This window comes from Rhamphochromis sp. 'chilingali' (assembly GCF_963969265.1).
Source record: "Rhamphochromis sp. 'chilingali' genome assembly, chromosome: 18".
Taxonomy (NCBI): Eukaryota; Metazoa; Chordata; class Actinopteri; order Cichliformes; family Cichlidae; genus Rhamphochromis; species Rhamphochromis sp. 'chilingali'.
In genome coordinates this window covers 3,120,146-3,145,628 of record NC_137945.1, presented here as the reverse complement: position 1 = coordinate 3,145,628, position 25,483 = coordinate 3,120,146, and the positions used below count along the sequence as shown (strand labels likewise).

General features: G+C 39.5%; 1 long non-coding RNA gene across 1 annotated transcript; it reads left to right on the top strand.

Annotated features, from left to right (window-relative positions):
- Positions 1-18,117: 18,117 nt before the first annotated feature.
- LOC308385864 lies at positions 18,118-21,854 on the top strand. Its single transcript, XR_013969659.1, has 5 exons — positions 18,118-18,598; positions 19,497-19,747; positions 19,915-20,080; positions 20,201-20,296; positions 20,748-21,854. It is a non-coding gene; the product is annotated as an uncharacterized lncRNA (long non-coding RNA).
- The last annotated feature ends 3,629 nt before the right edge of the window (positions 21,855-25,483 follow it).

Genomic DNA, 25,483 nt, shown 5'->3' with positions numbered 1-25,483 from the left:
GTATACCACGGAGCGAGGTCAGCATATCCACGATATCTTCAGCTCTCTGTGTTAACCCATCAAACTAATCTAATGGTCATCTACGAATAATTCACGGGGTCATATCAATATGATTTTAACAAAAATCATCCTTAATACTGCCAACCATTCCAGAGACGTGCACTCAAACTTTACAACCGCATCACTTAACACTGCAGTTTTACATGTGCACTTTTTTTTTTGCAGTCCATTCTGAGCTTTGTTGGTCTACATGCCATCGGGTGAGAAAGCCGACAAAGACAAAGCAAACCCCATGAATTACCAAAGATTCACACCAAACTTATCACAAAGATGACATTCTTGGTTGCTTTAACAAACATTTTATTATGTCACGGTTTCATTCACTCATGATTTGTCGTGAGCACTTCTTTAGTTTGAACCCAGTGACAGTATGAAGTTATTAGATTTGTTTTTATCTCAGTGTTTTCACTTCCAGCCATAAAGTATTTCCACATGGGGCTCCTCTTTTAATTAATTCCAAATTTAATTAATTATTTAATGGTGTATTTAATTAATTCATTATGGCAGTCCTGGCGTTCCATACTCTTTCTCACGCTCTCATCTCAAAAATGTGATTTCTCAGCGTAGCTCCATCATGTGACCGCACAGAAACGAATAACAGCAGAGCAGGAACTAAGGGGGCGGAGTAAAGTGTACCGCAGAGGAGACGAGCAGAAAGAGCTCCTTTTTCATGAAACGGGAGTAAAGTACTGAACTTTGAGGAGAGAAAAAACCGAAGTACCGATCATAAACCACTACCAACGTTTGTATCGATATCTACAGCCATCTGCCCACCCTTGTCTCCTGGCTAGTAGCTGAGATCAGCGTGAACCACGTCGGTTCACGCTGATCTGTTTCCTGTGTTTGGAAAGAGTTCCAGCTTCATCGCGGAGTTTCATCTAAAGGTAAGCACCGAGCTAACTTTACTGTGAGTTCAGTTCATGTTGAGTTTAGCTCCTGAATGAGGTCTTCTGCTGCTCTCCTCGGTGTCTGTTCACGGTTTAATGTGAACACGTTGAGAGAAGAGAGAGTGTATTGCAGTGTATTTTTGGAATGGCGACGCGATAGCTTACAGCGGCCCACGGCCACACCGAGTCCAAACCATGGTGTGGGGCTGCTCGTTATAACGAAACATATCGGTTGACGATAGGAAAACATCTATCGTTTCATATCACTCTGGGCCTGTCTCAATAGAGATTGACAGACCACGTGACTTTGGCGCATTGCATTGTGGGTGGCAACAAAATCAAAAAACTCCATCAAGCGCTAGCATTTCCAGCACCGGTGATCATTCATTCTGCGGTCCTAATCCCTACTTGCATTTTATTTGCCCCAAAAACATATATGTGAACACGGCAGGTCCGTACAAAGCCAGACTTCACAAAAAGGCAAAAAAAAAAAAAAAAAAAAAGAGGAACAAAATCAGAGGAGTGAAAGGGTCAGACCCATACAAGCATACAGAGTGGAGTAAGGACGTTAGCCTGCTGCCCGACTTTTATCACGCACATATTTACTATTATATGGTCCTAAGTGTGAGTGCATACACTCACAAAATGTTTAGTGACTTCAGATCCCTGCAACAAGCCCAGCTCCAGTTTACTTTGGTGATTTGGACTATTCCATTTCACAGCTGTTGTTACATTTTTGTCCTTTATCTCCTGTACAGGCCAACGCAATCTAATTGTTGTTTCAGGTTGTAGTGTTACACAACATTTTCAGATCTAATAGAAATAAAATGAGTTTCGTAATTCATTCAATTTATTGTCTTTATTCATAACTGGCATTATTGTTTCATTCTATTATAGAATCTTCCAAAAAAGAGGCTAAATTGTATTCAATGGTGCTTTATTAGCTGCTTCGGTGAAAAAATAATCAACAATGCAATAAAAAAAACATATCAAAACAACTTACTGGAAAACCGTTATTCATCACTTGATTGCTTCAATACAACACTTGGGCACATATGTGCTTGACTTTTCGTGGCTGTTTTGATATTGCTCTCTTTTTCTTAACTGATCAAATCTTGCTGTGGTAGCAGCTAGGGCTGCCATGATTACGTCGACATTCGTCGACTCTTTGTTACTTCGGAAACATGGCTTGAACAATTTCTCTTCCACATCGGAATCCAATAAAAACCGTTCTCTTTACCCATCGGCTTCCAGTGGCTGTCATGCAACTGGCCCTTGCCAGTTAATGCAACAATAATGCAACAGCTTCTTGCCATTCTTCATGTTTCTTTTTATCGTTGTGTGACTTTACTTGTGAAAGCCTCTCTGCGCTAGTACCGCTTGCCACTCGCACCTACAATCCTTTGCGGTTTTATCCCGGAAATGACATTTTATGCGTACTTGTGCATACTTCCGTACTCATGGTACGCCATCAGTCGGAGACCAAGTAGTTTTCCAATCTGGTCTTTAATTTTGACATCATTAGCCGTGCCTGGGCCCAAGCTCCGCTGCAAGTCCCTAGGGCTGTGTTCCAATCCAGCAACCACACTCTTCGTAGTGCGCATTTGGAGACCAATTACGTCACAGCGACAGCTGTCCCAACTCGAAGTGGTACTCCAAATGCGGTCGACCAATGCGCCAACGATGGCCCCAAATTTGAAGTGTGGTCTGGTGTAGACTTCATGGTCCCATATATCCCACAATTCATAGCGCTGTGGAGGATGTGGATAATTTTGACACGAAAATATGTGTGACGGCTGAAGTGGGTGGCCGAGGAGTAAACTTTCAAAAGGAAGTACTGAGTATTATGTCACTTATTTACAGTGGGGCAAAAAAGTATTTAGTCAGCCACCGATTGTGCAAGTTCCCCCACTTAAAATGATGACAGAGGTCAGTAATTTGCACCAGAGGTACACTTCAACTGTGAGAGACAGAATGTGAAAAAAAATCCATGAATCCACATGGTAGGATTTGTAAAGAACTTATTCGTAAATTAGGGTGGAAAATAAGTATTTGGTCACCTCAAACAAGGAAAATCTCTGGCTCTCACAGACCTGTAACGTCTTCTGTAAGAAGCTTTTCTGTCCCCCACTCGTTACCTGTATGAATGGCACCTGTTTGAACTCATCATCTGTATAAAAGACACCTGTCCACAGCCGCAAACAGTCAGACTCCAAACTCCGCCATGGCCAAGACCAAAGAGCTTTCGAAGGACACCAGGAAAAGTATTGTAGACCTGCACCAGACTGGGAAGAGTGAATCTACAATAGGCAAGCAGCTTGGTGTGAAAAAATCAACTGTGGGAGCAATCATCAGAAAATGGAAGACATACAAGACCACTGATAATCTCCCTCGATCTGGGGCTCCACGCAAGATCTCATCCCGTGGGGTCAAAATGATCATGAGAACGGTGAGCAAAGATCCCAGAACCACACGGGGGGACCTGGTGAATGACCTGCAGAGAGCTGGGACCAAAGTAACAAAGGTCACCATCAGTAACACACTACAACGGCAGGGAATCAAATCCCGCAGTGCCAGACGTGTTCCGCTGCTGAAGCCAGTGCATGTCCAGGCCCGTCTGAAGTTTGCCAGAGAGCACATGGATGATACAGCAGAGGATTGGGAGAATGTCATGTGGTCAGATGAAACCAAAGCAGAACTTTTTGGTATAAACTCAACTCGTCGTGTTTGGAGGAAGAAGAATACTGAGTTGCATCCCAAGAACACCATACCTACTGTGAAGCATGGGGGTGGAAACATCATGCTATGGGGCTGTTTTTCTGCCAAGGGGACAGGACGACTGATCCGTGTTAAGGACAGAATGAATGGGGCCATGTATCGTGAGATTTTGAGCCAAAACCTCCTTCCATCAGTGAGAACTTTGAAGATGAAACGAGGCTGGGTCTTCCAACATGACAATGATCCAAAACACACCGCCCGGGCAACAAAGGAGTGGCTCCGTAAGAAGCATTTGAAAGTCCTGGAGTGGCCTAGCCAGTCTCCAGACCTCAACCCCATAGAAAATCTGTGGCGGGAGTTGAAAGTCCGTGTTGCTCGGCGACAGCCCCAAAACATCACTGCTCTCGAGAAGATCTGCATGGAGGAATGGGCCAAAATACCAGCTACTGTGTGTGCAAACCTGGTAAAGACCTATAGTAAACGTTTGACCTCTGTTATTGCCAACAAAGGTTATGTTACAAAGTATTGAGTTGTATTTTTGTTATTGACCAAATACTTATTTTCCACCCTGATTTACCAATAAATTCTTTACAAATCCTACCATGTGGATTCATGGATTTTTTTTTTTTTCACATTCTGTCTCTCACAGTTGAAGTGTAGCTCTGGTGCAAATTACTGACCTCTGTCATCATTTTAGGTGGGGGAACTTGCACAATCGGTGGCTGACTAAATACTTTTTTGCCCCACTGTATGTGCAAATGCTTAATAATGAAGAACATTAAAGTATTGTTGGTGGCCACATGTCGACAAAGTTATGTGACATTAATGATGTTTGTACTAACTCTGTTTTAAAGCCTTTACTTTAAAATGTATGCCGTTCAATGGTTGACCTTAATCTTATGGAGAATGGGATGATTTTATGGAGAATTAAATTCAGTAATATATCCACAAACACAACAAGCCAGTGAATACTGCTCGGTTTGCAATCCTGAATAACACGACACAAGCAGGATTCACTTAAGGCTGGGCGATAAGGTCTAAAATCTATATCACGGTATAATTTGAAGCATGTGCGGTAATGATATATATGACGATATAGTATATTCTTTCTTCTATATAATGTACTTTACACACTTTAAAGTCACACTTAAAATCCTTTAATTTTCTTAAAAATCGACAGTGTGCTTTGTATGAATTATGGTTGTGCTTACTGACCGATTATACGTAGCACATGGCGTGCAGAAATCTTTCAAAGAATGTTTTAGTACGACTTTGGTAAGTTATGAAGGCACATTGCTTGATGGAGTCAGGAGCCACGCGAGTTATCTGGGTCCTAAATTCCATCTCTTCAGGTCCCAAAGTCAAACGAACACTGCGGCATACTGAGAGTTAAAAACTGTCTAAATTCTTTCATCTGTAATAAAATGATCAGTGTTGCTGCTCCGCCAGGTGTAACATTAAGTCTAACATCCAGTGTCGCAAAATCAATCAATCTAGAGCAGTGTCACAAACCACGGAGGCCCCAGGAAAGTGCAATCAAACGATGAGTTTATTAACAGCCCGGAGAAAAGATCAACATATGTCTTCTGACTAAAGCAGTGGGAATGACAGATTAAAATAGGTTCCAGACATTAGTCACAGTTAATGGTGCATCTTGTACATCTTTAATGGCTATAAACAGACATAGAACTTCTCTTTTCTATAACACCTTCCATACAAGGTAATAAGCTTCAAGCCCTCAGGGTCTCTGGGGCTAATTATTGACTCTGGTCATCTGTTGGCAAGTAGAGTAAAATATAGTGAGACACCAAATGAGTTAAGGCCTCAGGCCGGACACATTCCTAGATTATATGTGTTATATGTATTTTAAGCATGCATGCAATCATCCTTCTATGTTCTAGTTTCCCTCAGCATGTATCACCTGGACAGTCACGCCAGTGAAGCTTAAGACCCTTAATGAACCGAACATCAACTCAAAATAAGCACAGATATGCAATGTGTATAAAATACTTCTAACCGCACTTGTAATAAAAGTTAACATAATGGAAGGATCCTCAAATGGACATCTTCAATAAACAACTGTAATGCAATATCAATACTGTGAGAAATATTACATGAAATAATGCTGTAAAGAATGTTATTAATGCAATTATAATGATGCAGATTATATGGCAGCAATAAAATAATTTCTGTATCTCCACACCAGGCATCATGAAAACCGAATTTATGAAATTCAACAGAGTTAGAAGTTAGCAGGAAGTTAGCTCGCTAGTTTCCACCTAAGCATGATATAGCATGTTCTGACTGAGATATTAGTGAAACAAATTAAAATGTACAGCCATGCTATCACTTTCAACATAAATGAAGACGGAAAACTAAACTAAACAGCAGGGATGTTTGCAGGGTTACTGAAGTTCCACCGAGGACGCCATCACCATAGCGCTCCACACTGCGCTGAGTCACCTGGAGCACCGAGGAAGCTATGTGAGAATGCTCTTTCTGGACTTCAGCTCAGCATTCAATCATATCATCCCGGAGATCCTGGTCCAGAAACTGTCTCACCTGGGACTCTCCACCCCCATCTGCCTCTGGATCAAGGACTTCCTGACAAATAGACCACAGTCTGTCAGACTCGGCCCCCACCGGTCCAGCACCATCACACTCAGCACCGGGTCTCCACGAGGATGTGTTTTGAGTCCCCTCCTGTTTACGCTCTACACATCTGACTGCTCCCCTACCCATCTCTCAAACACCATCATAAAGTTCGCGGATGACACCACAGTGGTTGGACTCATCTCAAGGGGGGATGAGTCGGACTACAGAGATGAGGTCAACAGACTGACTGAGTGGTGTTCAGTTAACAACCTCCAACTGAACACCACGAAAACTAAAGAACTTATCTTGGACTTCAGGAAGGGCAGAGCAGACCCGGCCCCACTTTACATTCACGGGAGCTGTGTGGAGAGGGTACACTCCATGAGGTTTCTGGGCGTGCAGATATCTGATGACCTCTCCTGGACTGCAAATACTACAGCGGTGGTTAAAAAGGCCCAGCAGCGTCTCCACTTTCTGAGAGTGCTCAGGAGGAACAACCTGGAGGAGAGGCTGCTGGTGACATTTTACAGAGCCACCATAGAGAGCATCCTAACGTACGGCATAACATGGTATGCAGGGTGCTCAGCTGCGGACAGGAAAGTACTGCAGAGGGTCATCAACACAGCCCAGAAGATCACTGGCTGCTCTCTGCCCAGCCTGGAGGTCACTGCAAACTCTCGGTACCTCAGCAGAGCTGGCAATATCATCAAGGACTACTCTCACCCCAGCAACCAACTGTTTGAACTATTACCGTCAGGCCGACGGTACAGGTCACATAAAACCAGGACAAACAGATTCAGGGATAGCTTCTTTCCCAGAGCTATCACCGTAGTAAATAAGCACAAAAACAATTGAACCTATTCCATACCGTCACTGTCATTATATTAATGCTGCTATCCTGTATATATTGTACATACTATTGTTTGAGTACTTACGATTGTTTTTTTTTTTTGTACTTTTTATATTTTACATTTATATTTATTATTGAAACTTGCACCAAGGGAGTGGCACTCCAATTTCGTTGTACTCTGTACAATGACAATAAAGGCTATTCTATTCTATTCTATTTGCTATATATTGTGCTACGCGATCGCTAGCGACACAGGTACGTTAGCATAACATTAGCACAGTGAAGCTGAAGGACGAACACTAACTTTTTTCCACTTGATAAAAGTTAACGTGAGGGATTCTGGTGGTTAGGGACAAAAGCAATCACATAGCAGGATGCTATACACGGGCCAAACTTCAGTCAGGAGAACAACTGAGATAATCCATCCATAATAAGTGGTTCGTTTTTAATGTACTGCTGCACAAGTTAGGCGGTAGTTGCATCATAAGGTTTTAAAAACTGAGCTTTAAAATGATTAGTGGTAATAAAGACCAAGAGAGGCCGACAGTGATCACTGAGTGTTTTTAGGGGCTTTTTGAGATAAAGTAGAACAAGATATAAAGCAATAAACCATGTTAAAAACACAAAAGCCTTATTAAAGGCGAAGTAGTTTGGGCCTGGAATTAGCCATTGAAGACTTGATTTAAAGTACGCATCGAGCTGAGAACGTGAAAAATTCCTAGATGTGTTCTCGTTCCTCCTGTTTTATCAAGCATGCATTGGTGGTGACTTGTGTGTACTTAGTACAGCTAAATATCCTAGAATGCATTTCATCCAAACGCCAAACACGGCAATGGTAGATGAGCGCGGCTAAAACTTAAATATTACTCTATATCTAAAATCACAAAATAAAAGTTATTTTAATGTGAATGTAGCTGTGTAAGCCTCAGATATCTGCTCGATTCAGCAAGATATACATTTCCAAAGTGATCCGACATTTTTGGGGATGTCTTTTACCCACCAGCTCCATAGCTGACCGGGAGATCGAGGATCACTAGAGCCGGTGAGAACAGCGGACTCCCAGCACATCGTTTTCAGCAATATTTTCTCATCGATTTGATGGTCACTGTTAGTGGTGCAACGGGTCAAAAATCTCACGGTTCGGATCGGATCACGGTTTTAAGTCACGAATTGGATCAGCAAAAACAGGAAAAAAAAGACAAAAATTCGACTCGCCATTTACTTAAGTATTTTTGCCTCTTAAAAAACATTCAACTGAAGACTCATTCCACGCACTTATATAAAAACAAATTAAGGTACAATATAGGGGTGGGCGATATAAACGATATATGATATAAACGATATAAATTTGACCAACGATAGAGATTTTGACTATATCGCTCTATCGAGATAGCGCATGTTGATGATGTCATCAAGCTGTGCCTGTTTTGGTCGAAAGCATCGCAGCGGCTACAACCATTATCATCTGCAAATTATGGCGACAGTCATAGCAAAGAGATGAAGCACTTTTGAAATATGGGGAAAGCCAAAAACTGCGCTTCCTCTACTTCCGTAACACTGATTCATTAATGTTGAATTCTCTCGCAGCTGCTCTATTCCCATGTTGTTGCAGTATATTAATGACTAACCTCGTATTGTGGATGAATAATCTCAGTTGTTCTCCTGACTGAAGTTTGGCCCGTGTACAGCATCCTGCTATGCGATTGCATTTGTCCCTGACCACCAGAATCCCTCACGTTAACTTTTAATGAGTGGAAAAAAAGTTGGCGTTCAGTCAGTTTGTCTCCACTGTCTGTTGTTATGCACACCATTTTTTTCCTCCTCCAAACTCCAAGAGATAAGACCCTCCTTTAATCCATGTGCTAGAGTCTCGCCTGTGTGATCCTCGGGGAAAAAGGCAGTTTGTAAGCACCGACTTTTCATGGTGAAGTCCCTGGTAACATAATGGACTGTCAGGCTCATGTAAGGCTCCATAGTTTGACTCGACCATAAGTCTGTCATTGCCGCAAAATGTTGTACTGCTTGTAATTCCGTTGAATAAAGAAACAATCATTTTTGCCTTTTTAAAAAAAAATTAAAACCACTTTGTAACTGATGTGATGTTCTATAATGTAGAATCCATATCATTTATAGTTTACAAATGACAAAATGTTTACACAAAATCATGACAGTTTACATGATATCACCCACTACTAACATTACTTTAATTACTGTATCTTTTGAAAAATTACCGCTATTCAGACAGCACAAGAATATTCAACAGGAGCAAGTTTCATTTTATCTGGTTTTACCACCATACTGTTCACCAAAACGGCAGCAAACCTTCACCATCTTATCCAGAAGGGTCACCTCTTCACCCTGACTGAAAATGTCTGGAGCACACCAACAGATATTTGGAGATGGAAGAGAACTGGATATCAGCTCGTCTCACAGCTGCTATCCAGGCTGGACGCCTTCGTTTGGTAACATCGATACACGAGCTGCCTCATGTTGCTTCCAGGTTGGGAAAGAATGAAAAGATAAACCCTTTTCAAGCTTATTGTCTTGCTGGTCGTGCGATCGAACATTGCAGCCAACCACCCAGCAAATACGAACCATGGCTGTTGTGTGTGCCTTCGCTCCTTTTTCGCTTGCACTTTGCTTTGACCCCAAAAATGGCGCATCAGGCCAAAATCCTTTCCACGCCCACCCCCGTGACATCACGCTCCAAAGCCCTATATAAGTGAAAAGCGAGATTACATCAAAGGGAACTTTAGTTTCATCTGGATCAAGTGTAAGTTTGTTTGAGTGGGACTCCTTCTTTGTGTGTATATATGGAAGTCCATATATACAGGGTGCAGCATCCACCGGGTAAAGGTGGTGGTATGCAGGGAGCTCAGTGACTTTTTCAAGTTCTTGTTGCAGCTGATGACTTTCTTTTTGTAGTTGCTTCTGGGGTTTCACCTTGAAGCTTCATAGGTATTGTTGTCACTGAGTGTAGTAATGTTAATTTGCTCTGCTTCTTCTTGTCAGGGATAAAATACATATCTATACTTTTGTGTCCCAGCTGAGTAACAGGAGGAGAAGAGTCTGGTGGAGCAGCAGAGGAACAGTTTCAGCCATTTGGACTCAGCTCAGTCACTACATAGGAAACAATGACTTCAACACAGGAGGTGAGAAAATATCTCAGTTACTGTTATTAAAACTGTGTGCACAGCTGGTTGTTAACAGCAGCTTTATATTTTCCATCCTGGGCTCCTCCACACATGCAGAATGTACGTCACAAACAGAAACCACAGAAGTTACAAGAAAATACGGAGATCATATTTTATCAGCACACAATTGGGGGGGGGAACAATGTCATCAGTTCAACTCAAACTTTTCCAAAGAGGAAATATTTTTTCCCAACAAACAATTTCTTCAATAATGTTTTCTTTCCATTTTCTTTATTATCAGTTGAACTCAGTTTTTTTTTTTTGTTGTTTTTTTTTTTATGAAGTAAGGCAAATTTATTTGTATAGCACAATTCAACAACAAGGTGATTCAAAGTGCTTTACAGAGACATTAGAAACAAAAACAAATAAAAAGCATGATTTAAACATGTAACAGCTTTTGTCCAGTGATCAATATTTCTTCATTGTAGCACATCATTGCAATGTGATACTATCACCAGAAGGTGGCGGTAAAACAACTACAATGTGTTTGTTGACAACTTTAATTCCACTAATGGAGTTTCAGTTTGTTCCACGACTGCATTTCACTCACTGCCTCTGTTTGTATCTCTGTCACTGCAGGACCAACACGGAGCGAGAAGTCAGCGCTCTCAGGAGGCCGACAAACCTCACAGAAGAAAGGGGGAGAAGAAATACAGCTGTGAGGAGTGTGGGAAGGATTTTATTTGTCCTGCAAACTTAAAAAGACACCAACTCATCCACAGTGGAGTTAAACCGTACTGTTGTGAGTTCTGTGAAAAGCCTTTTACCCAGGCTGCAGACTTAAAATCACATCAACTCATCCACGTTGGAGTTAAAGCGTTCAAATGTGACTTGTGTGAAAAGTCTTTTACCCATCCTGGAAGCCTAAAAAGACATCAACTCATCCACAGTGGAGTTAAAGCATACAGATGTGACTTGTGTGGAAAGTCTTTTACCCACCTTGAAAGCTTAAAAATACACAAAGTCACCCACAGTGGAGTTAAAGCATACAACTGTGACTTGTGTGGAAAGTCTTTTAGCCAGGCTGCAAGCTTAAAAACACACCAACTCATTCACAGTGGAATTAAGGCATTCAGCTGTAAGTTGTGTGGAAAATCATTTACCCAGTCCCAAAACTTAAAAAAACATCAAGTTACCCACTCTGGAATTAAGGCGTACAGCTGTGACATTTGTGGAAAAACTTTCAGCCATGTAGGGTACAGAAATATTCACCTACGGATTCACACGGGCAATGATGTTTACTGCTGTGATCAGTGTGGCAAACTGTTTACAACAGATGCACAGTTACAAAGCCACATGTTTAGCCACACTGAGGAGAGACCTTATAAATGTGACCTGTGTGATAAGGCTTTTAAAGAGCCAAGTTCCCTGAAAAAACACCAACAGATCCACACCAGAAAAAAACTCTACAAGTGCAGTTACTGTGAGGTATGTATTTTTCTTTTTAGACTTGCACTTATTTTGAAGTATTATGTGAATATAGTTTAATTTCAAAGCTAAACGAGACATAAAAACTTAATGTACAGAATATTCAGTCAAACCTCACACAAACCTTCTGAAACTTTCCTGATGTTGGAAAAAAATATGTTTTTAAAGATTCTTCCTTTTCTATCTAACAATCACACTCCAGTGGATACATTGGAGAGCAGCTTTGGGTTACTTTCTTGTGGCATGCAGAGTAGCGCATCCTTAGGTTTAAAAATCAGTCTTTCCATTAAGTAGATTACCTACAAATGATGAGACATTTTCACCCAGTAAGTTGAGTGTTATAATGTAAACAGTAAAAGGTAACCGAATATTGGCAGAGCTGCTCTTTATTTCAGGTGATGTTCAGGATAAAAATGTTGAAGGACTGACTCACACTGTCTTTGTGTCTTTGTTTAGAAGCAGAGCGACACAGATGGATCCACTTCTCAACCCTGTCGTCGCTGTGGTGGTGGGAAAGACTTTCGCTGTGACCTTTGTGGAAAAACGTTCAGCCATCATCGAAGTCTAGAACTACATCAACGTAGACACACTGGAGACAAAATGAGCTACTGCAAAGAATGTGGGAGAGGCTTCCCCACGCCAAGTATATTAAAAATACATGAACTTATTCACAGTGGGGTTAAAAAGCATGTCTGTGACCAGTGTGGGTCATCCTTCACCACTGCAGGTCACCTTAAAAGTCATAAACAAGTCCACACAGGAGAGAAACCATACAAATGCAGACACTGTGACAGAACCTTCTCGCGTTCAACTAGTCGTAACTATCATGAGAGTACACACATGGAAGAGAACTTCAGCTGTGACCAGTGTGACAAGAGCTTCAAGAATCTCAGTTCATACTCCAAACACAAACGATACCACGCTGCAAATAAACAGTTTCACTGTTACCAATGTGCAAAAACATTCACTTCATTATCTGCTCTGTGCAATCATCAGCGTGATCATGCAGACCTGGAGTCTCTGGATCACAATGAATCTGAAGAGACAGCAAAGTCCTGTTTGGAGGGTCAGACTTAAAAACCTTGATCAGGCTCCACAGAGTTCAGCTGATTTCACACTTGGATCTGATGAGGTAGCTCTTATTTCCGGACCTGCAGTGAGTAATCCTGAATGTTACACTCAGGAAGCTGAAATTATAAATATGTACGTCAAGTTTTTATTTTTCTTTGATTACCTTTGATGCTCTGTTTCAACATGAATGTTTTTTATTTATTTATTCATTTCATAAGTTACCTCAGTTGAATTCCATGTTCATGTTTAATCCTCCTGTTTTGTAATCTGTGCTCTTAAATTGCTTTTCTCCCAAAAGTCCAAATAATTTTACACCAGTTGCTCGTGAAGCTTCTAATATGAACTAAATTGGTCAACAGGCTTTGAAACAACGACTGATGTGACTTGATACCGAAAATAAAAAAAAAATTAAAAAAAATTCAAGCTAAATTTGTGTTGGGCTGTACTTTCATGTAAAACCAGTTTGTGCCAGCAGTTGGAGAAATGACTCACTACAACCATTATTCAGTCTTTAATTCTGGCGTCAATAGCCGGGAATGAGTGCGCTAACATACCTGCAGGTTGCTGTTTTAATGAGTGTTTGATGGAAAACGACAAGAGCGGAGTTTGCGCTCTCCAGTCACATGATAGGTGAGTACTAGTAAATAATTTTTCAGTACTTGTACGTAGGGCTGCACCATTTTGCATAAAATGAGAGTCACGATTTTTTTTGCTTAGAATTTAGATCACGATTCTCTCTCGATTTTTTTTTCCAATATAAATATTTATCGCACTTATTAACTGCACATCAACTTCGTAACAGTTGAGACTGAACATAAAAACAATAAATGTCTCACTTGTCTACGCTTACGTACAAAATATTTAATATTTACAATAACATTTTGAACAGTATTCTTTGCGTGTGTAAGGTGATGAGAGAGGTAGGTAATAGGTATGTTTCTTAAAATGTAAACCACAAATATTAACAAAATATAACGCTTGACATGACGATATGATAGTTGACCATGGCAGGACCACAACAGAGAACGTAGTCCTTTTTTTATGCAGCCAGCTGCTTAAAGGTGTTTTGCCAAGAACACAAGTCGGTCAACATTTTGAGGCTTCAGTGAGGAACGGAGACACGTTACAATGTCCCCCCTGTGCTGAACACCCTTTCAGAAAGGGAACTTGTGGCAGGAATACAGAGGTATTTTTTTGCCAGTATGGACAGTCTTGGAAATTCTCCCTTGTGTTCCCTCCACCAGACTAAGGGGTCCGCTTCACTATCAATGTTGCTTAAGAGCAAATATGACAGTAGTTCTGAGACGACATCTTGCTCAGGCTGGGATGGTGTCTCATTGCCTTTTGCTGCTTTAAGGAAGCTGCCTAAGGTCTTTCGGCTCTTCTTCATGGGGGCAGCCGGGGATGCAGTTGAGGTGGAACTCAACTAATCTTAACATTCTGTTCCACACCACAGTAATACCTTTAAAATAATAAAGTACAATATAAAAAATTTTCTAAGAATTTAAAATGTGTGAATATCATTATGAGTCTGATGTGATCTGATGTAAACATAATTACCACAACTGAATTTATGCTAGTCATCTCATGTGTCAGTCTGGCTTTTTTTTTTTTTTTTGTCCTCATGGATGTAGTCCATCTTGGATCCAGAGATGTGGCAATGTCTAACAGCTCCTGTGTGTTTGGATCACTGTACTTTTCCTGAAGGTACCCCAGGACTTTGGACTTAATTGATCGTGTGAGATCCAAGTCATCTTCCTGCACAGCCACAACTGATGTTTCAAAGAGGTGGAGAACCGGTTTCACTGAGATGTTCACATATTGCTCTCCTGACAGGGCATCAGTGAAGTCTGTCAGTGGGCTGAGTGTTTTGTTGAGTGCCTCGAGAACTTCAACATCCTGCCATGTTGGAACCAGGTGTCTAGTCTTCCGATCAGAGGAGAGAACATGTGAAATAGCAGGTAGCTGTTCAAGTACCCTCTGGACCATAGCTTGTCTGGAGCCACATCTTGTTGGACACTCCATTTTAAGCTTGTGCTCTGGTAGCTTAAGCTCATTTTGGGCCTCAGCAAGTTCCCTCTTCCGTCTCCAACTGTAACTGAAGCAGCCCACAATTTTATGTAATATCTATGCACCTAATGCAGACATACCCGCCTTTTTTCATAACCTGTCACAGTATATTTTGGAATTAGAAGGTGCACAAATAGTGGTAGAAGGAGATTTTAATCAAATACTGGATCAAGACCTAGATAGATCACTTCCTAGGAGAGGCACAGAGAGTAAATCTGTAGTTGCCATAAGGCAGATGACCTCAGATTTAGGTCTGAATGATATTTGGCAGACAATGCATCCAGAAGACAGGGAGTATTCCTTTTACTCTCCACCTCATAATGTTTATACTAGAATCGACTACTTTATTTCTGAAGCCTTAGCCAGCAAGCTTTTTGCAGAGACCTACAGCACGATCAATTCTTGGATCTTTCATTGCATTCTCTAACAAGAAAAAATAAAATTTGAATCAGTTCTTGTCATGAACTAATTTATTATTATATTTAAAATCTTACAGTATCATTATCAATATCATTATTGCCTAATTATTATTGTTGTTTAAAACATACAGCTGTATTAATATGAACTATTTTTGTAGTATTATTAATGCTGCTATTGTTGTTTATAATATACATCATACTAGCATACAGCTATTGTTTTTTTTGTTTTTGTTTTTTTAAAAAAAATAAAATTATCAACTTACAAGAGCAGCAAGATGTAGTCTGTGGCCAAAACACTGAAGCTTTGTCCAGTTAAGGGATGCTGCTTTCACAATGTTGGCTCCACTGTCTGTTGTTATGCACACCATTTTTTCCTACTCCAAGAGATAAGGCCCTCCTTTAATCCATGTGCTAGAGTCTCGCCTGTGTGATCCTCGGGGGAAAAGGCAGTTTGTAAGCACCAACTTTTCATGGTGAAGTCCCTGGTAACATAATGGACTGTCAGGCTCATGTAAGGCTCCATAGTTTGAATCGACCATAAGTCTGTCGTTGCCGCAAAATGTTGTACTGCTTGTAATTCCGTTGAATAAAGAAACAATAATTTTTGCCTTTTAAAAAAAAAAAAAAAAATTAAAACCACTTTGTAACTGATGTGATGTTCTATAATGTAGAATCCATATCATTTATAGTTTACAAATGACAAAATGTTTACACAAAATCATGACAGTTTACATGATATCACCCACTACTAACATTACTTTAATTACTGTATCTTTTGAAAAATTACCGCTATTTAGACAGCACAAGAATATTTAACAGGAGCAGGTTTCATTTTTCCCTGGTTTTATTATCACACTGTTCACCAAACGCAGCAAACCTTCACCATCTTATCCAGAAGGGTCACCTCTTCACCCTCACATGGAAGAAGTAATCTGATTGGCATGGTAGTATGTTTGAAGCAGGTCCCTTGTGTAGAGCTGGAACCCAGTCATGATGTGCTTCACCCATTTCATCGGCTGGTTTGCTGCAATAATGCCAAATAATTAGCAACTCTATAAATAGAAGGTAGTTCTGCAAAATCACTCAGTAGGATGTTTGTTCTAATTTGCTATGAGCTCAGAGTGCATAGAAAATAAAACTAATAGACTATAAAGAGTGATATGAACATGTTTAGAACTTACCGGAATGAAAATGTCTGGAGCACCAACAGATATTTGGAGATGGAAGAGAACTGCACGTCAGCGCGTCTCACAGCTGCTATCCAGGCTAGACGCCTTCGTTTGGTAACATCGATACACGAGCTGCCTCATGTTGCTTCCAGGTTGGGAAAGAATGAAAAGATAAACCCTTTTCAAGCTTATTGTCTTGCTGGTCGTGTGATCGAACATTGCAGCCGACCACACAGCAAGAACGAACCATGGCTGTTGTGTGTGCCTTCGCTCCTTTTTTGCTTGCGCTTTGCTTTGACCCCGAAAATGGCGCATCAGGCCAAAATCCTTTCCACGCCCACCCCCGTGACATCACGCTACAAAGCCCTATAGGAGGACCCGCTGTCGTGTCATCCATGTTTTCTACAGTCATTGATCTCTATCCGTTCTTTAAGTCTGACGTCACTAGCTGTGTTTGGGCTCAAACTCCGCTGCAGGTCCCTAACGATCAGTGTGGCATCACGGAGAGTTGAAAAACTGTCTAAATTCTTTCATCTGTAATAAAATGATCAGCGTTCTGCTCTTCCAGGTGTAACAATTGAGTTTAACATCCAGTCATCCATGAAAATGGAATTTATGACATTTAACGCAGTTAGAAATTAGCAGGAAGTTAGCTCGCTAGCTTCCATCTAAATATAATATAGCATGTCCTGACTGCGGGATTTTCGAAACAAATTAAGACGTACAGCTCTGTTATCACTTCCAACATAAATGAAGACAGAAAACAAAACAGCAGTGACGTTTGTAGGATTACTGGAGTTTGGCTAGCTGGTATATAATAATGTGCTACGTGACCGCTAGCGACACAGCTATGTTAGCATAATATAAACAAGCTAACTTTTTTCCACTCAATAAAAGTTAACGTGAGGATTCTCGGTGGTCAGGAGGACCAAATGTAATCGCATGGCAGGATGCTGTAAACGGACCAAACTTCAGCCAGGAGAACAACTGAGATAATTCATTCATAATAAGTGGTTCGTTCTTAATGTACTGCTGCACGAGCTAGGCGGTAGTTGGGTTAGTCATTCATATACTGCTGCATGGGCTGGGCTGTAGTTACATCCTAAGGTTTTAAAAACTGAGCTTAAATAAATGATTAGCAGTAATAAAAGCCGAGGGAGGTCAACAGTGATCACTGACTGTTTTTAGGAGCTTTTTGAGATTAAATAGAAGAAAATACAAAACATTAAACATGTTAACAACACAAAAGCCATATTAAACGCAGACTACTTTAGGCCCGGAAGTAGGATTTGTCACGTCATCACTTAAAGACCGGATTAGGGAAACGAAAGAGCAGGTACTTTGTGTGTGTTCAGCGAAGTTGTGTCACGCCACCGCACTGCAACAAATCACCGCAGAGCAGGAAGAAGGGGGCGGAGTCTTTTTTGATATAGAGAAAGTGTATGATATGATGTGGAGGGAAGGTCTATTAATAAAAATGAGGTAAATGGGTATAAATGGTCGAATGTTCAGATGGATTAAGGATTTTTTGGAAGGCCGACGAATAATAGTGAGGATTGGGAGGAGTTATTCGGAGAGTTTGCCGATAGAAAATGGAACGCCACAAGGAAGCATAGTTAGCCCGTTATTGTTTTCACTGCACTGTAAGACCGAATAGTAATAGTTTGATAAATGAAATGAGTTCCAACTACTTAAAAACCTGTTATAAGTTCATACACCTTTATTTTTTGAGTAGTTTGAACAAGTTTGTTTTTTCAAGTTATCAGTACTTGAATATATTGATTAGTTTCTGGCATTGCCCTCAAATAATTTGAGTTTTAACACTGACGTCACTTACGTGCCTACGTACGTACCTACGTGCGCCACCTGTTTCTTTATGAAGTGCTGGCAACCATCTTGGATTCCTCGCTTCGAGTGCGAATGCCCGCTCATTACTCCGAAAGAAACTTGTGGAACGTTAATATCCGAACAGAAATAAAAACATTTGTCAAGGGGTTTTTTGCGGCATTGCCTTTGACGCTGGATAAAGGAGGGCATGCTATGGTATGTTACGGACTTTTGAACTGGAACAGCTAACGCTCTGCACTTGGCTAGCTGCATTTACCGCCTTTGCAGCATCTTCAGGAGCGCTTTTGTGGTAAGTTTTATTTTTCTGAAACTATAGTTCTCCATTGTAATATGGGTTTTTATCGTCATAAATGTACAACTCTAGCAGGCATTTAAGAATTACATGCATGCGTCGTTTTATCCATGTTGGCTTGGCCCCAAAGTGTTTTGCATGAATTATGCTAATAAGCTCATATTTAGTATAACACATTATTAGTCCGAGCAGAGGCTGGGACTAATAATGTGTTAATAACTTTTCTAATCTCTTACTATTTTAAAAGAAGTCTTTAGAAGGCGTTTCTGGATTTGCAGATTATAAACTGCCTTGTGGTTAAATTGTTGAATCAATATGCACTGCTGCGCTGCTTCACACTTAGCGCATACGTGGATATTGACTTTGGCTAACCCATTTGCTAACTGGTGGAACTTAAAACTTACGTTTAGTTCTCTGGAGTTGTACATATTAAAACTGGGGCAGCAAAATTGTAGGCACAGGACATACTTACAAAAGCAGTGAATAATCATTACATAATTACGCGGTAGAACTTGGTTTACATTGCAAATAGTTATGTATACCAAGTTGAAATGTAGAATCTTCTGAACTGTAAAATTGTTGTGCCTGGTCTATTTTAGGTTAGCTTAAGGGTGAATCCATCAATAATATATTTACCAAACAGTTATTTTTTCGTTTTATTTTATTCTGATGCCCAGTGTTCATTAGTGAAAGACTTAGTTTTTTATCTGTCAGGGGCTGGGTCTGTGAACCAGCATTTTGAGTTTATTTTGTAGTTTTGCTTTCTTATGTTATATTGAAATGAGGTGAAGTTCTTGTATTGTTGTTATTATTAGTTAAGGTTTAGTTGAGTTCTGGGCTGGTTATGTTTCATCTGTGTCTCCTTGGTTATGTGTCTTTTCTGTTCTCTGTGTAGTCTGTCTTGTCTTCTGTGTTTTACGGTTATGTCCATGCCAGGGCAGAAGTAAATTTTCAGGGGTGAAGATGCTGTTTACCTTGACCAGCTAAGACTACAGATTGTAGATGAAGTCGAGAAAAGTGAAAAGAATCCTGATTACAAAGCTGATGCACACAACTTTGGCCTTGCAATGCAAAGAGATCATCAATGATGACCTACCAGTAGGTCAGATCCTGGATTGCTGGCCTACTCTGAAATCCCAGTCCCAGGTATGAATGTATATAGATGTATCTAACAAGGTGTATTTTATATCAACTCCTGTTATCTGGCCTGTCTGAACAAATTATGCCTTTGGAGTGTAAGGATTTTGATGTATTTTGCAAAGATTTATAGACTAATTGAAACTTGTAAACACAAATGTATCCTGTGTGTTCAGATCTGTGCAGAATTCCACAGGATTACAAACCTCCACCTGAAGAACCACTTTTATGCTGTTGGACCAACATGCTCCCCGGCTCCAGAGCTTATTCAGAAAGAAAGCTGTTTGCACAGGGAACGTGTCTGATGTCCTGTCTCAGCTCTTCAGAAGCTATAATCTCCAGGTTAGTGGGTTTTTGTCTTGTTTTTGAGCTTTATTTAATTTGATCAATTTTTCCAATTTTAATTACCATTCTTGACTAGGTTAGCCAATAATTTAAAATAAAAATTTTCTTGTGATGTAGGAACAAGCTGATATCCATGCCCAAAGTGCTGGTGTGCTTCATGCCCTCTCTGCCTATTTGTACGAAGACACCTCTACCTTCATCAAAACATGGGATGTAAGTTTTGGACAAAGTTGTGAACAATATCTTAGTAGCATCCTTGTTTAGATTTCTCAAAACATTATGACACTTTGAGAGTTTGAGAAGCATCTCCATGCTTGGATCTGTCTACAACAGTGTCCATGTCACATAATGGAAACACTACATGTTTTTAATGTGTGTAGACCTTCTATAATGTTCCTAGCCCAACCATACATCACTATACAAATGAAAAAAATATATAACTCCTATTGACTTTCTGTTGTTATTGCTACGAAGAGGTATGACTTTGCTTTACTAAAAGTACTATTTTTGTCAGTTTGTTTTTTCAAATCTTTGGTGTGTTGTGGCTTTTTTGTTGTTCAAACAATTGATTTCTGAGCTAGTAATAATCCAGAAATGTGACTTGTATAGATGAAACTAAGAGAAATAGGAATGCACTAACATGAAGTAATTTTGTTTTCTGTAGATGATGCATTCTGATAGACCAGATATTAGTGAAGTGCCACTTGGATGACTCCTGATCAGAGCCAATTCCAGCGATGCAACATTCTTCTGCCCTGAGAAGACTGCAGTTTTGGTCGAGGGTAACATGATCATTGTTTTCACCACCCTGGCTGATGCATTTCTAGTGATATTTGGACTCACCTACGCCCTGCACCTAAGCTACCCAAAATGTTTGGCCAACATTTTTGACTTCATTCAGAACGTTTTGATGGGTCTGGAGGGTGGGAAGTTGAAGCCCAAAGTGCTGAGTCTTAAAAATGATCTTTTGGCAGCAGAATAATGTCCAGGGTTCCTACACAGCCCTCAAGTGCCTGTTAAAGCAAGTAATTCAGTTTATCATGTTTCCAAGTCTGGATAAGTTTGTTTTTTTTTAAAAGAGAGAATAGAATAAAGAAATCTTTGCAGACTCTGTTTCATACTTCATTATCTAAAAGCCACATACAAAGTAAAAGGGGTGATTTTATTTTATTAATTTATTTTTTTCCCCCAACATCACTTGTGTTTTAGTTGATTTTGATTGTGTTTTTAGTCAGATAACTGTAAATCTATAGAGAAAATGAAGGACAATCTCACTACATTTCTGGCTTCTAGGTGGGATCTTGAATGTCACGTAAGGAACGTTCCTCCTGAACTATTCATAACTGACATAAGGCGCTAAGGAGGTTTATAACACTTTGTTTTATGTCTCTAAAGAAGTATTTTTCTATTTAATGTTTTATTGCTTTGTTGTTGAGACTGTGATTGCACTCTACAAATGTGCATTTTGCATAACCACAGTATTGGCATATTAAAAAGGTTACCAATTATATTTCAGTGTATTAGCTGCACTATACTATACTATTACTTTCATTTGGTTTTCCCACCTAATAATGCAGGATTTTCTTTTCCTTTTGTTTGTTTTTTAATAAACAGGCCATACTCATGTGTTAATCAAATTTGAATACTCTTAAAACATGTTGTGAATTTCTTTATTTCTAATATTGTAACCTTGTGCCAAAATTTCCGACATTATTCCCTATAAAATGTGGTGGATTTATGTCTTTGGGCTTTTTGTTAGAAAGGCTATGTGTTAAAGTAACTCAATAAATTTGTAACTTGAATTTATGTTTTCTGTCTTATGTTTTTACAAGTGTAATTATTTTGGGCACTTTTTTTATATCAAATTCAAAACACAGTAGATTTGGATATTACAAGCATTTGTTTTTTAAATTTTTGAGTTGTATTAGCTTAAAATGGTTAACATTTTGAAACTAAAAATTAATTCCTTAAAGTTACTTGAGCTAGATTTGTACTTGAAACTCAAAATATCAAGTAGAGAGTACTAAACCAAAAATGTGGATATAACATAAAAACATTTGTCAATGGTACTTAAAAATATTTATCTAAAGCTAATAAATAAAGTGTGTTTATTTAACTTTTATTTTTAAGTTTTAGTTACTTAAAATATTTTATGTAATCAGTTTCACCAAAAGTTTTGAGTAAAATTAACTTATTGGGTTTTACAGTGTGCTGATAAATGATGTGTTTAAGAACATAGAGGGTGGGATGGGGCAATGTGGGCAAGAGGACGAAGGTTAGACTTTTTGGTAAAGAAAGTGCAGGGGGCAATCACAGAAATAGAACAGTGGTCATATAAATGGGGGTTTAAATTCTCAGCTGATAAGACTAAAATAATGGTTTTTACAAGAAAAAGAGTTGGTGTTGACATCAGGGTCAGATTATATTGATAAGAATTAGAAAGGGTAAAACAGTTTAAATTTTGGTGGTTGTGGATTGATGAAAGGGTGATGTGGTAGGACTTGACTTAAGCGGCCAAAGAAGTGCAGGAGGCTGATGCTGTCCAGTGTAGCAAGTGATTTATTCACCATTTTGTGACCCAAATAATATTTACAAAGAAACAAATAAGAAACTCAAATTAACTCAGTTCAAATAAACATAAGTGAACTTAAATCAACGGAAATTAAGGTCAAACTGCACACAGCTACACCGATTGAACCTTTCTCCTCAAACACCTGAGTTCTGCTTAAATAGTCCACTTAACCAAACAATTTCTCCTCTCGACTATTCCATTCAGTAGGTAGGTAAGATGAACATGATTATATTCAAACCTCTACTGCCACTCTTTACTAGCAACATAAACTCTATGGTGTAATCAATACATATTACATCAATAAATGTATTTATCCATAAACCCTCTAAAATCAACTTTATTAAATTATAAGAGTTCTTCCCCTTCTGCACTTGGTCTCTTCCTGTGACCTCAGATGAACCCAGAAGCTATAAAGCAGGAAGTAAAACTACATTTCCTCCTTTTGTTTCTGGAAGACAGGTAGGTAAGGTAGGTTCTAAACAATACAAATTAACAGTTGAAGTAAATAACATGTTAACTTAACAAACTTGTATGAATTGATTTAAACCAAGATGTTATATTATATAATCTGTAAAAGTGCAAAACATAAACAAACCCGGGATATTAGATGTTTGCCTATTGCAGATTACATGCGAAATATGGTTAAATCAAAACAAGAATGTTAACTAAGAATATGGACAAATCGTACTTTCACCCACTTTGTCACAGGTGACATGGACTGTACATATTCAGAAAATAATAGACCAATGCAAGAAAGTAGTGATGGCCAAATGAAGCTTTCTGAAGCTTGTATTGAAAAACGGTTCATTACTCGAAGCTTTTCAACACAGTCCTCTCTGGTGACATCTGGTGGCCAAAAATATGAAGAGCAGCTTGAATCCACAAAATAAAACCAACTGCTTCATTAAGATTGCCCACTCACTCTACAGAGTGGAATTCTATCTGATATTGGGCCGCCGTTGTGTTGCTTTGAACGTGTATTTTTTTTTTTTTTGGTGGTTAAAAAAAATGGTTTATTTGTTTAATAAATAATTTTGACCAGTAAACTCTCCTTGTTTAAAAATGCACCATTGTGTGGTCTTTCTTTGCTTGAGACTTCTTGATGTTGGTAAATACAATAATTGAAAAATACCACGTTACATATGATAATGTACAACACATTATGGAGTATGCTTCTGCTGTGAGGTCCTGCCTCCATGCACTTATGCAATTAACCGCTAGACGGGTATATATATAAATAATATTATATTAGGGAAATTTTCCTATACATGTTTTTGACCTGGGGGTAGAATTGATTGTGAAAGGGAAAATGCTTATGAACTTGCAAACTAAAAGCATGAGGCATTTAAGGTAACCCTTTTTCATTTTTATTTAAGAAGAAAATTTGTTCCACTGTGCGATGGCCGAAACTGTTCCTTTTCGTGGAGATAATTTCTCCTGCCTTAAGGAAAATCCCTTCACATGGCCCAGAGGATGCTGGAGCGCAGAGAAACTGGTGGAGATGCAGTTATACAGTCTACCTGGGCCCCACAAACTATCAGCTAAAGAAAATAAATACATTAAATTGCTGCACATTTGGCAGACTAACATTTTCAGATTAATTAAACAATAAAATATATCTTTTACAACATTACATGTAAAGAGTCAAGTGGAAGTTTTTCTACCGAAGCAGTTAGGTTCTAAATGAAGCTTCGGACGTCACTGATCACATGGCTCTGGCCAAACGAAGCAAGCTTCGACACAGTGCTTCTGAAGCAGTGTGCTGATTTTTTTGACACACGCACCAGAGCTTCAGCTTCAAGCGGGCCATCACTACAAGAAAGTGTTGAATATAATGAGGTGCTTAGTGGGAACTGACTGGGGGGCTGATAGGAAATCTTTAAAAGCTTTATATACTGGGTTGATTAGGTCAGTATTGGATTATGGGTGTGTCGTATATAATTCTGCTGTCAGAACAAGTCTTTGTAAGTTGGATGGTATCCAATATCAAGCGTTAAGACTTTGCTCAGGCGCATTCAAAACAACATCTGCAGCAGCTGTACAGGTAGAAATGGGAGAAATGCCATTACAAATAAGAAGAGAGCAACTGGCATTGAATTACTGGGCAGGTTTACAAGGACGTGGTCAGGATCATCCGACAAAAACAGTTTTCCAACCATGCTGGGAAAAAGAGAAACATGAATAGAAGAGTTTTGGGTGGACAGTGGGACAGAAAGCAGCTGAACTTAATCTGGACAAGATAAACATAAGTCAAACAGCACCGTTGCCTACAATACCACCATGGATGCTCCCTGATGCAGTAGCAGATTTCACATTGTTAAACAAAAAGAACAAGGAGAGGGGTTTATCTTAAATCTACATACAGCACAGGAATATATTAATCAGTATTAGAGTTATGTCAAAATCTACACAGATGCATCAAAGAATACAGCCAACCAAAGCGGGATAGCCTTTATTGTTCCTGAATTTAATATCAAGGTGGGGAAAAGGATCAGTGACGATTTATCAGTGTACACGGGTGAAATGGTTTCATTATTGTTAGCTGTCCAGTGGGTTGAAGAAACAAAACCACTAAGATCTGTGACATTTTCAGACTCGAGCTCTTCACTGGCCAGTCTGCAAGACTGTCACTCAGACTGCAGACCTGACATTCTGATAGAGATCCAGCAAACATTGTTCAGACTTGTTATGATGGGGCTTATGGGCACATTCTTATGGGTACCAGCGCATCGTGGGGGTAAAGGAAATGAAATGGCAGATAGGACAGCAAAAGTCGCAACAAGGAGACCAATGGTAGATATGGTTATTAGTGTGAGTAGGACGGAGCT